Source organism: Neofelis nebulosa, chromosome X, assembly GCF_028018385.1.
Source record: "Neofelis nebulosa isolate mNeoNeb1 chromosome X, mNeoNeb1.pri, whole genome shotgun sequence".
Classification (NCBI taxonomy): Eukaryota; Metazoa; Chordata; class Mammalia; order Carnivora; family Felidae; genus Neofelis; species Neofelis nebulosa.
Genome location: NC_080800.1, coordinates 123,442,711 through 123,456,276, shown reverse-complemented (window position 1 = coordinate 123,456,276; position 13,566 = coordinate 123,442,711). Strand labels below are relative to the sequence as shown.

Here is a 13,566-nt window from a genome sequence, read left to right as displayed (position 1 = left end):
GGTTTCCTGACTCAAATATGGTTAACTGAGAGTCAGTGTACCCTCGGGAAAGTTGGGCCCCTCTCTGGGCTTTGCCTTCCTCTTATGTAAAGTCACAAGGTGTTCTCAGCTAGAAAATTCTCCACCTTTTAGCACGGGAATTTGTAGGCGACTTGGGGCATCTATGCCAACCATGTGCAGGAACTGTAGTCAACAAACTAATGGGGCCATGCAAAGGAAGGCAGGGCTGGATCCTGTCCCCCTCCTCTCTGTGTCCCTGAGCTTCCAAAAGAAGCTAGCAGGGGGTAGGGTTCAGGATCAAACACTGGGCAAAATATGAAAGCTGATGCCATTGACTAGCTCATGCCCGGTGGCATCCAGGGGCCTTTTCTAGAATCAGCAGAAATACATCCCTATGGCCCAGTGTCCAGGTCCTGGCACAGGTGAAGGGAACAGGGAGACATAATGGCCAGCTGGCCAGGCCCCCTCCCAGCATGATGGAATGCCATGTTCAGCCCCATCCTCCTCTGGGCCTCATGGAACAGCTCTTGGCACTCAGAAAACAGCACTGCCCAAGCCCCACTTAATGGTTATTTACTGGGCAGAGTGAGCAGCAGGGCATACTGGGAGGGGAAGGCAGCTGGGCCCCCACCCTGAGAAAATGGAGGGACTTCCAGGCTGGCACCCAGACTGCACAGAAAGGGACACTGGCTCTCCCCAGGGTCAGAAGTCAGTCAGGGCAGGACTGGGTTGCTATGGATGGCCTCCTTCTCCGTGGTCTGGTCTGTCAGGAAGAGCCTACCTACCCTCTGTGGGCCATGGAGGAAAGGGGAGTCTGAAGCTGGGGCTCTGTCTAGGCGAGGACAGTTCTCACAGACTTTGCAAAGGGCTCTTTCTTTCTGGTGCTCTTTAGGCCCTGTCTCTAGGAGCTTTTACTCCGGGGAGCCCATAGTCAGCAAAACCCCTCGATTTGCCTCACCCTGGGTGACCTTTCTGGGCTGTGACAAATCTGATTGCTTTGGAAAATCTAAAGAGGTCAGATTTTAGGGGTGGACTCGAGGCCCAAAGGAAATCGGGGAGGCTCTGTGAACAGGGCGAAAAAAGAAAGCAACTGCAGGGTAGGGAGGAAACCCAACTCTTTTGCTTCTATCCCCTCCTCTTGCACAAAATGCTCCTGGGGCTTCTGAAGCCCAGGGCTGGTCATTTGGGAGCAGGACACCACTGGGGTTGTGCGGCCACAATCCTCGAAGGTAAATATTATATCACGCAAGCTACTGTTGCTCACCTCTGAGGGACCCCTGACCAGTGACTCCATGGGCCTGTCCTTCCTTTGCTACAGTTGCAACCCAATGATGACAACAGTGACAATGACAACAAGGAATACACCTTGCCATACAACCCCATCAGGGTCATGTGGATTTAGGAAGCTTCTCTGCTCTCCACCTGGAAATGTTTCAGGACTCAATGCCTGCAAAATCAGACTGCTTCCAACTGAACTTCAAGAGGCTTCTTTCTTACCGTACAGCTGACTGATGCTGCCTAGGTTACCCTGGGTGGCGGAGCTGGGAGGGGTGTGATGGGAATCGGTTTATTGTGCGGGTGCATGGTAACCGGCTGCTGCTCCCCGCCATCTATCTCCCTCCCTGGCCACATCTGTCTGCTCCAACAAACACTCAGCCTTTTCTGCTTGGATAAGGAGATTTTCTAGTTACATCCATTATATGTGTATCAACATTTATGGCAGCAAGATAATTGCCAAAGAGCTCAGAGGATAAAAGGTCCTTCCCCATAATGTTCGCACCCCCCTCCATGTTTAAAAAAAAATCAATATTAAAATCAAGCAGGACAGTGGCAGGTTCTTACATGGCTGCTGTGTCCTCAAAGTTGGAAATGTGATTTTTAAAAAATACCCAGCTGGACTAGGAAGAAAAGAAAAGGTTCAACAGCGAGTTCAGAGCCCAAACTCCAGCGGGGCACATGTGTGTAGAGGGAAGGCCTTTTCGTCCTTGAAATCTTTGCTAAATAACTGCAAAGCAGCAAATCTGTTCTCCATTAGATGAGTCCTTTGGAAACATGCCAGTCTAATTTCAAAGAGTTTGGATCCCGTTATCTGTAAACCAACCCAATGATTAGGAGGCCAGCCGTCAATAGGCCCTGAGATCACCAGATTAGGGTTGCTGGACAAGAAGCCTTCTGGGTTGCCTCCCAGCCTCCAGGATCTATGTTTCTGGGTTACAAGTTCACACTGGCATAAGACACAGAGAGAGGGAGCACTTCCCACTTTTATATTGTTTTGATTGGACTTCTGCCATTTTTTTTTTAATTCTCCCTCTTCTTGCTGCCCCTCAAAAATCTCAGCCCCATTTCCCTCTATATGTAGCCATTTTCCTCAAAGGTGTTTCACTTTTCCAGAAAATGACTATTTCATTTACAAATCACAGTGTGTTTGAGCTGGAAGGCACTGACTTCTAGGTCATGAAGGTTGGGGGGAGGAGGAGGAAGGAGGGGGACAGACTTGCCCAAGATCACTCAGCTAATTAGTGGGGAGAGTGTTCTAGAACACAAGTTTCCTAGCTCCTAGGCTGATTATCTCTCTAGTGCACCACTGCAGAAAGAAAGAAAGAAAGAAAGAAAGAAAGAAAGAAAGAAAGAAAGAAAGAAAGAAAGAAAGAAAGAGAAAGAAAATCAGACTCTTAAAAAAAGGAAAGAAAATCAGACTCTTAAAAAAAAAAGAAAATCAGGGTCTTAAAAGAAAAAAGAAAGAAAAGGTTTACTGCATAGAAGAAGCCCCTTTAAAGGAGAGTAGTCCAACTATTGTCAGATGAACTGCTGATTTAAGATCAGTTTCTGCCCATTTTATAAGCCTGGATAGCCACTGAGTTTCCTAGGGATGATCTATTAGCAGGTGCATTTTAAACCTTTAGGTGATCTGCTTAAAATGGGGGGGGGGGAATGATACTAAACATGCTGGTCACACTTCAGAAAAAAAGGAAAAAACAAAAAACCTTTCCTTATTGAAAAGGATCAACAAATCAACAACAGTAAATCTCCTAACTTAAGATGCAGTGAATAGATGCCCCCCCCAACCCAGCAACAGGCTATTTCCTGGTTGAGTTTAAAAATTCAATGACGTTCCTGTTTCAACCCACACATCTGTGTCACTGTCAGCGTCAGTGGCAGGAAAACAGACGAAGTCACCCTTTGCTAATGATTTCCTAACATGGAATTTCCTTGTATCTCCTCAAACACTTTGTACTGAAGGAAAACTGAAAATGGTCGCAGCCGGAAGATCTTTGTGATATTTTTAATGTGTGTATGTGTGTGCGGGGTTGGGGGAGAACTGCTAGTTTTTCTAAAGCTAATACGAACAAAACAGAGAGATTTCCTCCCAGGCATCTGGGACCATCTCAGCCCCTCTCCTGCCTCCTTCTTCCCAAGTTCCACTTGGGGCAACATCCTTTTATCAGTGTTAAAGGAAACACACCCTGTAGGCACGCATGCGGAGAGAAGCCAAGGCAGCACGCAGAGTAGCGGGCGAGGCGTGTGGAGAACCACCAAAGCACAAAGCAATATAGAAGCCCATCTCCTATCTCCTCTGGAGAATATCCTATTTAATATGCAAACTGGTCATCAAGAGAAAAGAGGGATGTTACTTTAAGGCAAAGAAGCTGATTAGTTGCTCTGGCTGGCAGCAAACAGCTGGTCTGTCCGGCAGGTTCAAGGCCATTTCAGCTACTCTCTTATGGAGGCACCATATGTTCCATCTCGCACATCAGCAGCTTTATTTTCCAATGATCTTGCTACAGAAGGGAAGCACAAAGGGGGGAGGAGAAGGTAGAGCCTGTGGTTTACCCTTTGAGTACTTTCTTGTGGTTTTAGATGCAGTTGGGATGTGTGTGTGTGTGTGCGCGCGCGTGTGTCTGTGTCTGTGTGTGAGAGAGAGGAGGGGGTGGGGGAGGTTAACGCTTCACCTTCAATTCCAAAAACCAGAGAACAAATGTTTGACCAACACTTTCGAATAACCTCCAGAGATGGGAATGGAGTGGATTAGGGGAAAGATATGCAAAAAGGTACAAATAATATGCCGCCACAAGATTAAATGGGAAGGGGGACGGAGGCGGGCAAGAGATCGGGAGGAATCTGACTTAGCTGTTCGGACCCCGCCTACTTCTCCTTATTTGTCAATTTTTTTCTTATTGTCAGTATTCCTTTTCGGAACGGAACAAACTTTAGGAGAGAAGCGGACAGATTTGGAGAGGAGGGCGGAGGCGGGGCAGGCCAACAGGATGGCGAAAGGCTACTTCTAACATGTTTAACATTCCTCAGTGCAAGTCCGGGTTCCCACAGGTTTGGGGGGAAGGGCAGGTGTAGGGGATAGGGGCCCGCTAAATTCTCAATCCAACTAATGCCGGCAGCCCATGCATCCTGGACACCCCCAACTGTCCGGCGCTGGGTCCATGTAAAGGCGACAAACCGACGCATGGTCGGGAGGTGCAACCCCATCTCCACTGTCCACTCAGGCATCAGGAACCCCCGAGGCTGCGGTTCCGACTCCCTCCCTGCCTCCAAACAAAGGGGGTCCGCAGAGCATTTGAGCCCCGGTGTGTTTGTGTTGGGGGGGTGGGTGGCCGGCAGGAGGGCGCAGGAAGGAGTGAGGAGTGTAGCCGCAGGGTGGCGAAAGCCTCAGTCACTACCATCGTCTCCGCCGCGGGCGGGCGCGACAGCCGCCCTGAGCCGGGAGGTAAGGGGCGCGGGCTGCAAAGCGAAACCGAGGAAAGGGCGCCCCCTATGCCCGCGCCCCGTGAGCGCAGCGGCGAGCCGCGTCTGTCCTTCCCGAGGAGCGTGCTCGGCCTCTGGCCTCCGCGTCCTTCTGCTCGCCGTGCCTCCCGCCCGGCGGTCCGTGCCGCCGTAGCCCCGGGTGTCCGCAGCCAGCAGGCGGGGCCCGCGGTGGGCAGCAGGAGCCAAGGGCTCCCCACGCGTTCTGGGGTTCCTGGGGAGGGTCTTCGAAATACAACCCCCTCCCCCACCGCCTACACTTGCCCTCCTGTCCCGAGCGACTCGAGGCCACTGGGAGGCAGCCGCCCCCGCCCCCTGCCTCTGCGTCCCTTTTCCCCTTCCCTCTCTCCAGCCTCCTGGGAAACAAAGGGGCTTTTTATAAAGCGGATTGTTGGCGGCTGCGGCGGCGGGGGTAGGAGGGAGGGGGATCTATAAAGACAAGAAGAGATGGGGTGGGGGGAGAAACTGTGCGGCCTCCGGGAGCCCCATGCGGCCAGGCGGCCGGGAAGCCCCCACGGGTGCGCGGCCCACCCCGCCCGGCCCGCGGGCACACTCGGGCGGCGGCCCGCGCCTGCCAAGGGTTGGGCTGAGCCGCTGCAATACTGCCCGCCGGCTCACCGCAGCCCGGGAACAGATCACTCGGGCCGTGGGGCATGGGCGCTGGGGACCGCACGGTTCCCGCGGGGGTCTCCCCTGGGAGACCCGGGCCCTCTTCCCAGACAACTCTTTCGAAATTGGTTGGGCTCGGGGAGACTTTGCGTCTTTGTTCCAGCGCGGCCGCCTCTGGTACGCTCGGCTCACTCGCCCTCACAGACAATGTCCCGGAGCCGGCCTCGTTCGGCTACCCGCAAACGACACGTTCGCTGTGGGGATGGCACCCCGGAGGCGGGGGGGGGGGGGGGGGGGGGATTCCTTGCGCTGCCAAACAACGACGACAAGCCACCCCGGCAAGCGGAGTCCCTTCTCCCCGAGTCCCCCAGCCATCCTGTGCTCCCTCCCGCGCACACACTCAACACCCACACTCCGGGTGCCCCGCTTAGCCGCTCAACTGCAGGAGCGCGGTGGGGCTAAGCCCCCCGCCCGAGGTGCGTCAGTTTGCTCAGGTTCCGACGACTTCAGGGCAGTTTTCTGGCAGGCTAATCCTATTAGTGTCTGCTCAGTCCGCATTTAATCACGGATCAAAATCAGACGGTACGGCCAGCTTTCCAAGTGGCTTCGGACACACTGCATCGGGACGGAGCCTAGCCGAGCCAACTGGCCCAGAAAAGTATTTGGCGGCGCTCCGGGGGGCTTCCCGCCCGCCCTTGCCGGCGCCGGGCGCCCGACTCCGCCGCCGCTCCGAGGCCTGGGAGCTCCGAGCGCTGGGGCGCCTGGAGCTCCGGGCAGGAGCCCAGTCGGGGCTGCCTCGAGCCGCCAGCTCTGCTCGGGGCTGCTCTCCAGAGGAGGATTTGGCAGGGGAGGGAGCGCAAGGCAGCGGGCTCGGCGCACGCACACTCCACACTCCCGACTCGGTGGCGGCAAACCGGGCTGGGGGGGTGGGTGGAATCCTGTGCCCAGCGCCCACTGTCGACTGGCCAACGCTCAGGGAGCTGGCATGCGATGGCAACGTCGCCGGTGGCATCCGGGCCGCCAGAGGCCCGGGGAGCGCCGGAACGGAGTGGGAGCCTCCCGGTAGCCCGGCAGGGCCAGAGAAGATCATGTGGCTCGCGCACCTCTGCTTTCCCTCGCCGGTACTTAACGGCCCCCGCCCGGTTCCAGACGCCCGTTGGGCGCTGGGGAGCAGGCAGAGGCCGAAGTCCCGGACGATGGGAGCTGCGCTCAGGCCGGCCCCGCCGGTCTGAGAGAGGGGCTGGCAGCGCATAGCGCCAGGTGGGCCGTGTGCTCGGAGCAAACTTTGGGGTCCCCTCAGCTCCTCCGCGACGGGAACCACAAGTGGGGGCCACAAGTGCCCCCTGGACCCCCCAGAGCAGCCGGACCTCCCGCTCCCGCCCTCAGCCTTACCGTGCTGCGGAGCTCCCTCGGCGGCGGCGGGGGCAGTGCCCAAGGGGCGGGCGGCCGCCGGCGCAGGCAGCCTGGCCTCGGGCACCGGCTGAGTAGCCCAGCCCGGTTGCAGATCACCCTCTGGCTAGCGGCCGGTGCCCCCGCGCCCGCCCGCCGCCGGCTGCTTCAGCTTGCGGCCAAGTTCATGCCGGCGGCGCTGCAGTGGCGGCCTCAATCTGCTCGCTCCATTCCCACCGCCCGGCTCCGCGCCGCGCGCCCGGAAGGTGGAGTTTCGGGGGTTTAAGTTACTGATAGGCATTTCTCACTGCTGTGTCACTCGGGGAGGAGGAGACACGCACGCCGCACACTCACACACCCTCACACTCACGGCGACGAGCGGCTCGGTCTTAAAGGGGAAGCCACGCTGCCCCGCCCGCGACCCCGCCAGCCCTGAGCCCCGAAAGGCCGAGTTTCCAGGCAGGATGGGGCCGGGGGCAGTGGAAGCGCGGCGGCCGCCCAAGGGGCCTACCCTACCCTTCTGCCACTCTTTGAAAGGGAAAGCGGCCGCAGGCTGGCTTCGCCGTGGTCGCCTGGTTTCTCCAGCCCACTCGAGCCAGGGCAGCTGGGGAGTGAGGGAAGGAAGGAAGGGCCACGGCCGCACGTACCTCGGTGGCTCCGCTCTCAGCGGGAGGAGGTCTGTGCCCTCGGCGGCAGGTGGCCCGTCTAGACGGTGCGCTGATGGGGAAGAGCGACAGCGGGGTCACCACGGGCCCCTGGGCACGGGCGGATGGAGCTCGCGGGATGGCCACAGGCGGAGCCCGGAGCACTTGGAAACCCGCACGCGGCAGGTAGCCTTCCCGCGTCTGGGCCGAGCGAGCCGGTGAGCCGCGCGCGCCCCTGACAGACGGAGAGCGAGCAGGGAGAGCGAGAGAGCCGGCACTCACCCGCGGCAGGGCGAGACAAGCGCGCGAGACTGACAGAGACCGAGAGGGACCGAGGGAGAGACGGAAACCGAGACGCACGGGCCGACTGAGAGAAAACGACGGAGACAGAGTGCTAGAGAGACACCAGGGGGGAGAAAGAGAGACAGAGAGAGACAGAGACAGAGACAGAGACAGAGACAGAGACAGAGAGAGGACGCGCGAGCCGATCCCCGGAGGACGCCAGAGAGTCACAGGGACGGGAGTCTCACCATAAAGTAGCCTGTTCAATCCCCTCCCCACACACCCCTTCCCCATTCTGAGCAGAGCAGAGACTGACCCAAGAGCTGGGAGCCGGGCCCCCCTTCCCCCTCGCCCTGGGAGGGCGCTCACCTTCAGCGGTGGCTGCTTGGGTAGGTAGCGCCCGTCCCACTGGCAACGCGTCTGCTAGCTGGCTCCCGCCACGACAGCCAAGCCGACCTGCTGTGACGGCAGTGGGGACCCGTGCTCTCAGGTGGCGGCTACTAAACTACACACCCCCTAGCCTAGCGTCCTCCCTCCCCCTCTCCTGTCCCCCGCCCTCTTCCCCCTCCCCTCCTCCACTGCCCGCCACCACCCCACCCCCCGCCTGCGCGCAGACCCTGGGCCGCCCGCCGGTGTGCTCAGCCGGGAGCTCAGGGGCGCCAGCCCGTCTCCCTCCCCACTGGCCCCGGGGCCGGCGAAGCCCCTTCCCGAGCTGGGCTGGACCTGCCGCCTCTCCGCGCGGGGTTATCCCAGGGCAGACACCTGCGGCTTCTGTACGAACATGGGTTCCTTGTGAACCGCCCGGAGGGCCAGAGCACGCTGTCCGCCCTCTTCCCTGGCGCCAAAGCCAGCGGCTCCCCTCCCCCCATGCCCGGGGGACTGGCTTGTGCCCCTTCTCCGGGGCCCCCGGCCGGGATGCGTTTCCTTACCTGGACTTCCTGGGTGGTAGCGGCGGCGGGGGCTGAGCTCAGCCCACGGACGCCGCGTCTCGTCCCGAGGCAGCAGCGCCCGCGAAGCCCCAGAGCCCAATCACAGTTCCTGCCCGCACCTCTGAGTAGCGACCTGTCACCACCACATCTGGTCGCACTCGGCCGGAGCCGCGGGCCAGGAATAAAGGGGTGGGCCCACCGCCCACTCGGCCCCTCCTTCTCTCCGCGCCCACGCCCTCGGCCCGCGGAAAGCGCTGGGGCCCCCTATGAGAACCAACCAAACTCCCTTCGTGGGCTACGTAGGCGCAACGGAGCTGGGGAACTGGACGCTTGCCTCCGAGCGTTTCACAAAGTTCCCAGACTGAGGAGCGGCGTCCTGCCTACCGCGAGGCACAGGTGTCAGACGCCTCCCCCCCCCAACCCCCCCCCCCCCCTCGCCCAGGCACCTTGAGGGTGCCCCTCAGCCAGGCTGTTGGATAGGAATCCACCTTGGCTGGGTCCAGCCAGGGCTGCTCTGGAGAAGTTATTGCTTTCTGGTGATCAAACTGATGGCAATCCCTACCTTCAACCCACACAAGGCTGCCGTGGAGTCCTGGCCGGTGGCCTGTCCCTTCCTGCAAGGAGGGGGAGTCATCCTAGAGCTACCGTGTCCCCTAGAGCGATAGAGAGCTCATGAGTGTCTTGAAGAGAATCTGATTAAACGCAGAGGATCAGGGGATAACTGAGTCCTTCACAGAGAATTGCAGAGTGCTTTTAAAATTTGACCCCAAGGGTCCTGTCCACCTGGATGGCCACTAGGCATCTCAAACTCCACATGCCCCCCAGCTGAGCTCCTGGTCATCCTCAAAACACTCCTCCTGAGGTCTGCCACCTCAGTTCATGGAGGCTCCATCATTCAAGCGTCCATCGTCAAAGTGCATCCACCATCCCAGCCTTTTCTCTGTCTCCACTGGTGCCGTCTGAGCCCAGCCACCTGCATCTCCCACCTGGGTTACTCCAGTGGTCAGCTAACAGGTGGCTCTGTTTCCTACCTCCTCCCCGTTACCTTCTCCCCAAACCCCAGTCCAGTCCCTCATCTCTGCACACCTGCAGTGGCTCCCCATTTCACTCAGTAAAAGCAAAGTGCTCCTGGTGGCCTAGAAGGGCCTGTACAACATGCCCCCAGCCCCAATCTGGATGGTACCATCTTCCTTCTTGCCCTCCCTGACTCTGTTAGTGAAGTGCAGGCTTCCCGACTCTTTCCCAACACACCAGGCACATCTCTCCTTAGGGCCTTTGCACCCTCTGTTCCCTCTGCTGGAATGCATTCTCCCAGAAATCTATGGGGCTGGCTCCCTCATTTCCTTTAATATCTACACAAATGTCACCTGGCCTCCCAATGTAACGTTTCAAAGCCTCACACCCATCTGTGGCACTTCCTCTCGCCTTCCCTGCTTTGTTTTCTCTCGAGCGCTTACCACCAGCTGACCTCTATAGGTTAGAACCCACGAGGGCTGCTTTGCCAGGGCCTGCTTTGCTCTATGCTGTCTTCCCAGCTCCTAGCACAGTGTCTGGCAGGGAGTATCTGCTCAATGAATGTTAGTAGGATTCTATTTTTCTGGAAATATCTGGGGAGAAACTTTCAGGAAACTCTGGGGGCCATGGAACTGTACACACACTGGGAAAGGGGTCCATAGCTGTCGTACATTTTAAGGAGTTTTATGGCCTGAACAAAGGTTAAAGAGGATGGAGGTCAGGCAAAGAGCTTTGTGTTAATGTCCTGAAACCAGCCTCAGGTCATGTGACCGAGGGGCACTGTGGCCCAGATATGTTGTCATTCTTTCAGTTACTGTTGGAAACAAAGGTTCCCTTATGGTTGTCACCTTGGGCATCCCAAGGTTGATGGAGAAATGGGAGGAGAGGCTGGATGAGGGCTTTCTCCTCACTGAATAGACTGGCTACGAGACCCTTTTGTCACCCAAAAGGCAGATGACGTCTGGAGCTGACAGCTCCTACATTTACCTAGGTTTACTATGTGCTTTATCTGCATGGGCCCATGTACACAACGAGGTGTAAGCCATCATCACCTCCATGTTCTAGATGAGGAAACGAGGGGCTCAGAGAGGTGAAGGGACATGTCCAGGGTCACACAGCTTGAGAATTGCAGAACGGTAAACAATTGGGCCTCAAAGCTTAGGCTGCTTCCACCTGCAACCGGGCCACTTACGTTTAGTGTGTGTAGTCCCGGCAGGTGGGTCCAGGTGAGGAAAAGAATCCCACCAGGCTCTCAAGGGGCTCCTCTTCTCCTGGGACACTCTCCTGGCCTTGATGCTGAGAGGGCTGCCAAGCAAAGGGTTGAGCTTGGGCTGTGCAGGTCCACGCACATCAGGCCAAGGCTGATGTGGGCCCTGCTTTTGGTCTGACTGAAACCTGGAGCTCAAGGGATATGAAAACAATCAGTGGCCATCTGTCACTCATTGTCCTATTCCTGCGGACATGCAGTGAGTTTTCCCAAGTTCTTGTGACAAATGCTGGGAGCTTAACTGGGCAGCCTGTAGAATATGGAAAACAGGCGTGCTGACTGCAGATACGAACCACATATCCCATTGCTCTGTTCTTTATCCCTCCTCTGCTCCAAAGCATCTTGTGGCTCCCTACTGCTGGTGGCACTGAATCCCAGCTCCTCAGCCTGGCATTCAGTGCTGTCCATTTGGTGGGTCCCAGCCTCCATTTCGAGATTCATCACCTGGTGCTTTCACACACACCCCTGGGCCTCCTGCCTGGCTGGACTATTAATTGGACACCAAACAATTCCCAGTTCTTCCCACCTCTGCACCTTTGCCTGTGCATCTCCCCTGCCTAGAATTCCAGCTCCTCTGTCAAAATCCCACCTGACGTTCAGGGCTCATCTCAAAAGTCTCCTCTTCCGTGAAGCCTGGCCTGAGACCCATCACAGTACAACATGGGTGCCCTCCCTCTCTTGACCATTGATGGGCCTGTCTGTGTCTCTCTGATTCCTCAGGCCCTTGCCCTCAGCCTCTCCCATTTCACTGTTTTACTAGAGACTTTTGGGGTTCCCCCCAAGCCCATCTGATGAACTCACAGTTGAAGGAGATTTGGGGTGCCCCCTGGATAACTGAATCCAGATCCAGGAGGAAGAAGATGGGTAATGGGTGTGGCAAGGCTCAGCACTAGAATTTGGCATGTCCCCCCACCAGCCCCCGACCACTGCTGTGCATGTATAGAGGTTGTTGGCTGTGTCCACCTGCCACACTCCACCCATGCAGAGGCCATGCCCCACAGCCAAGGCTCTGAGTTCTAGGCTCCTGAAGCATTCACTCGGGGCTTGCTGACTCTTCTGGTGACACTCATCACCCCGATGACCACAGCAGACTGGAGGCCACGACTGACAGGCACCAGGAGAGACAAATGCCTGTGGGATAGCCTAAGGTAGGGAGGGATTGCCCCCTGCAGAGGAAGTGCAAGCCAATCCAGGAGGCTGGAGGCCAGATGTTGATGCAGGTTCTGCTGCCTCCTGGCTATATCACCTCCCAAGTTCCAGCTGTCTCCTTAGTAAAATGGGGGTCACAGTAGTACCTGCTTCACTGCGCTATAGTCAGGCTTGTGGCCTCTAAGCATGGGACCACCCCTGGCAGGGTGCCTAGGTCATTAGTGCTCAGGGAAGAAGCTACCATTATGATTATTGTCCCCAAACCCCCAAGGACAGGAGGCAGGTGTTGAATGTAACATGACACATGTAGAATGAAAGCTCAGGTCCCACACACAGGTCCAGACATCACATGATATTGGGCAAACTGGGAGCATGTTGATATGCCTGGAGAAAAGGTGAGTCTATGCCACGTAGGAAGCCAGATTGGGGCACTTACAGAGGATAGGTGGCAGTTTGTCCTGGTGGGGTTAAGGAGAGCCACTGGGAAATGGGTTGAATTCTTTCTCTTCCCCGTGTTCTTAAACAATTTTAATTTTAGGGGAGACATTGGTGGTAGTGAGCATTTTTAAAAATCACAATGGAAACAAATGGGAAATTGTTAAAATATTGATTGTAATTTCCTAGTGACTTCACTGATTTAAAAAAATAAGGAACCTTTAAGAAAAAAGGCCCTCATTAGCAAGCGAGCAGTTAATTAAGGGGCTGTAGAATGGCTTGCATTGATTTTACCGTGAAACCAGAAAACTGTGGCTACAAGTCAATTCCACCCCCCTCCCCACCAGCTCCTTGCTTACCACGAATGCCACTTCCAGAATGCCATAGGCAATACCATCAAAGCATAGATAAGGATGGGCAATGGTCATTTACACAGAAATGCATAAATAATTTAGGGAATTAACGTAAATCCAGATGGCTGCCAGTTTTCCTCTTGCACCATACATACAGCTGAAAGACATTGTCAAAGCTTTTATATAGAAAAAAGTATGCAGATGGCTTGCTAATTATTACTCTTTATGCAATGACATTTTTTTCCAACCACACAGGCACGGCGCAGGCCCCACATGGGAAGAGGCTCCATCCACTCTTCTAGGACCCTTCAGACCATTTGCAGTTTTGTGATTAAAATAAAAAAAAAAACCCACACATACAACAAAACCCCAGCCTGTGGCTGTCCTAGCAACCAGTTAGGCTGCTGCCGCACCACCACCACAGTCATTCAGAAGGTTAATATGCCCTAACGCCAGGGAACCGGCCAGGGCCCAGCTTCGGGCAGGCATACTATCTAGGCAGACGTTTGCAGAAAAACCAGACAATGTGCCCCTGCTGTTCTGGGTTTGGAAAACGCAATCATATGAGCAATAAAAGCAGCTAAATCTTGGGGCACACCTACTATGCCCCAGGCCCTATACTTCACATCATGAGCTCAATGAAGCCCTGTGAAAAATAATTTCAGAGCTGAGCAAACAGGCTCAGAGAGGTTCAGCACCTTGTCTGAGATCACACAGTTACTCACCGGTGGAACCAAGAT

The 13,566-nt window shown here is 56.2% G+C and overlaps 1 protein-coding gene across 5 annotated transcripts in view; it reads right to left on the bottom strand.

The window, feature by feature from the left end:
• Nucleotides 1-8,730, bottom strand: part of MAMLD1 (mastermind like domain containing 1) — a 123,567-nt gene extending 114,837 nt beyond the window's left edge. For 2 of the 5 annotated variants that reach the window (XM_058714717.1, XM_058714720.1), the window contains exon 1: nt 6,757-7,035. The gene's annotated coding sequence lies outside the window, so the exon portion shown is untranslated. Of the gene's footprint in view, nt 1-6,756; nt 7,042-7,400; nt 7,496-8,048; nt 8,139-8,608 lie in introns of those variants that run through there. The other 3 variants (XM_058714718.1, XM_058714719.1, XM_058714721.1) reach the window with 3 other exon arrangements.
• Between the last annotated feature and the right edge of the window lie 4,836 nt (nt 8,731-13,566).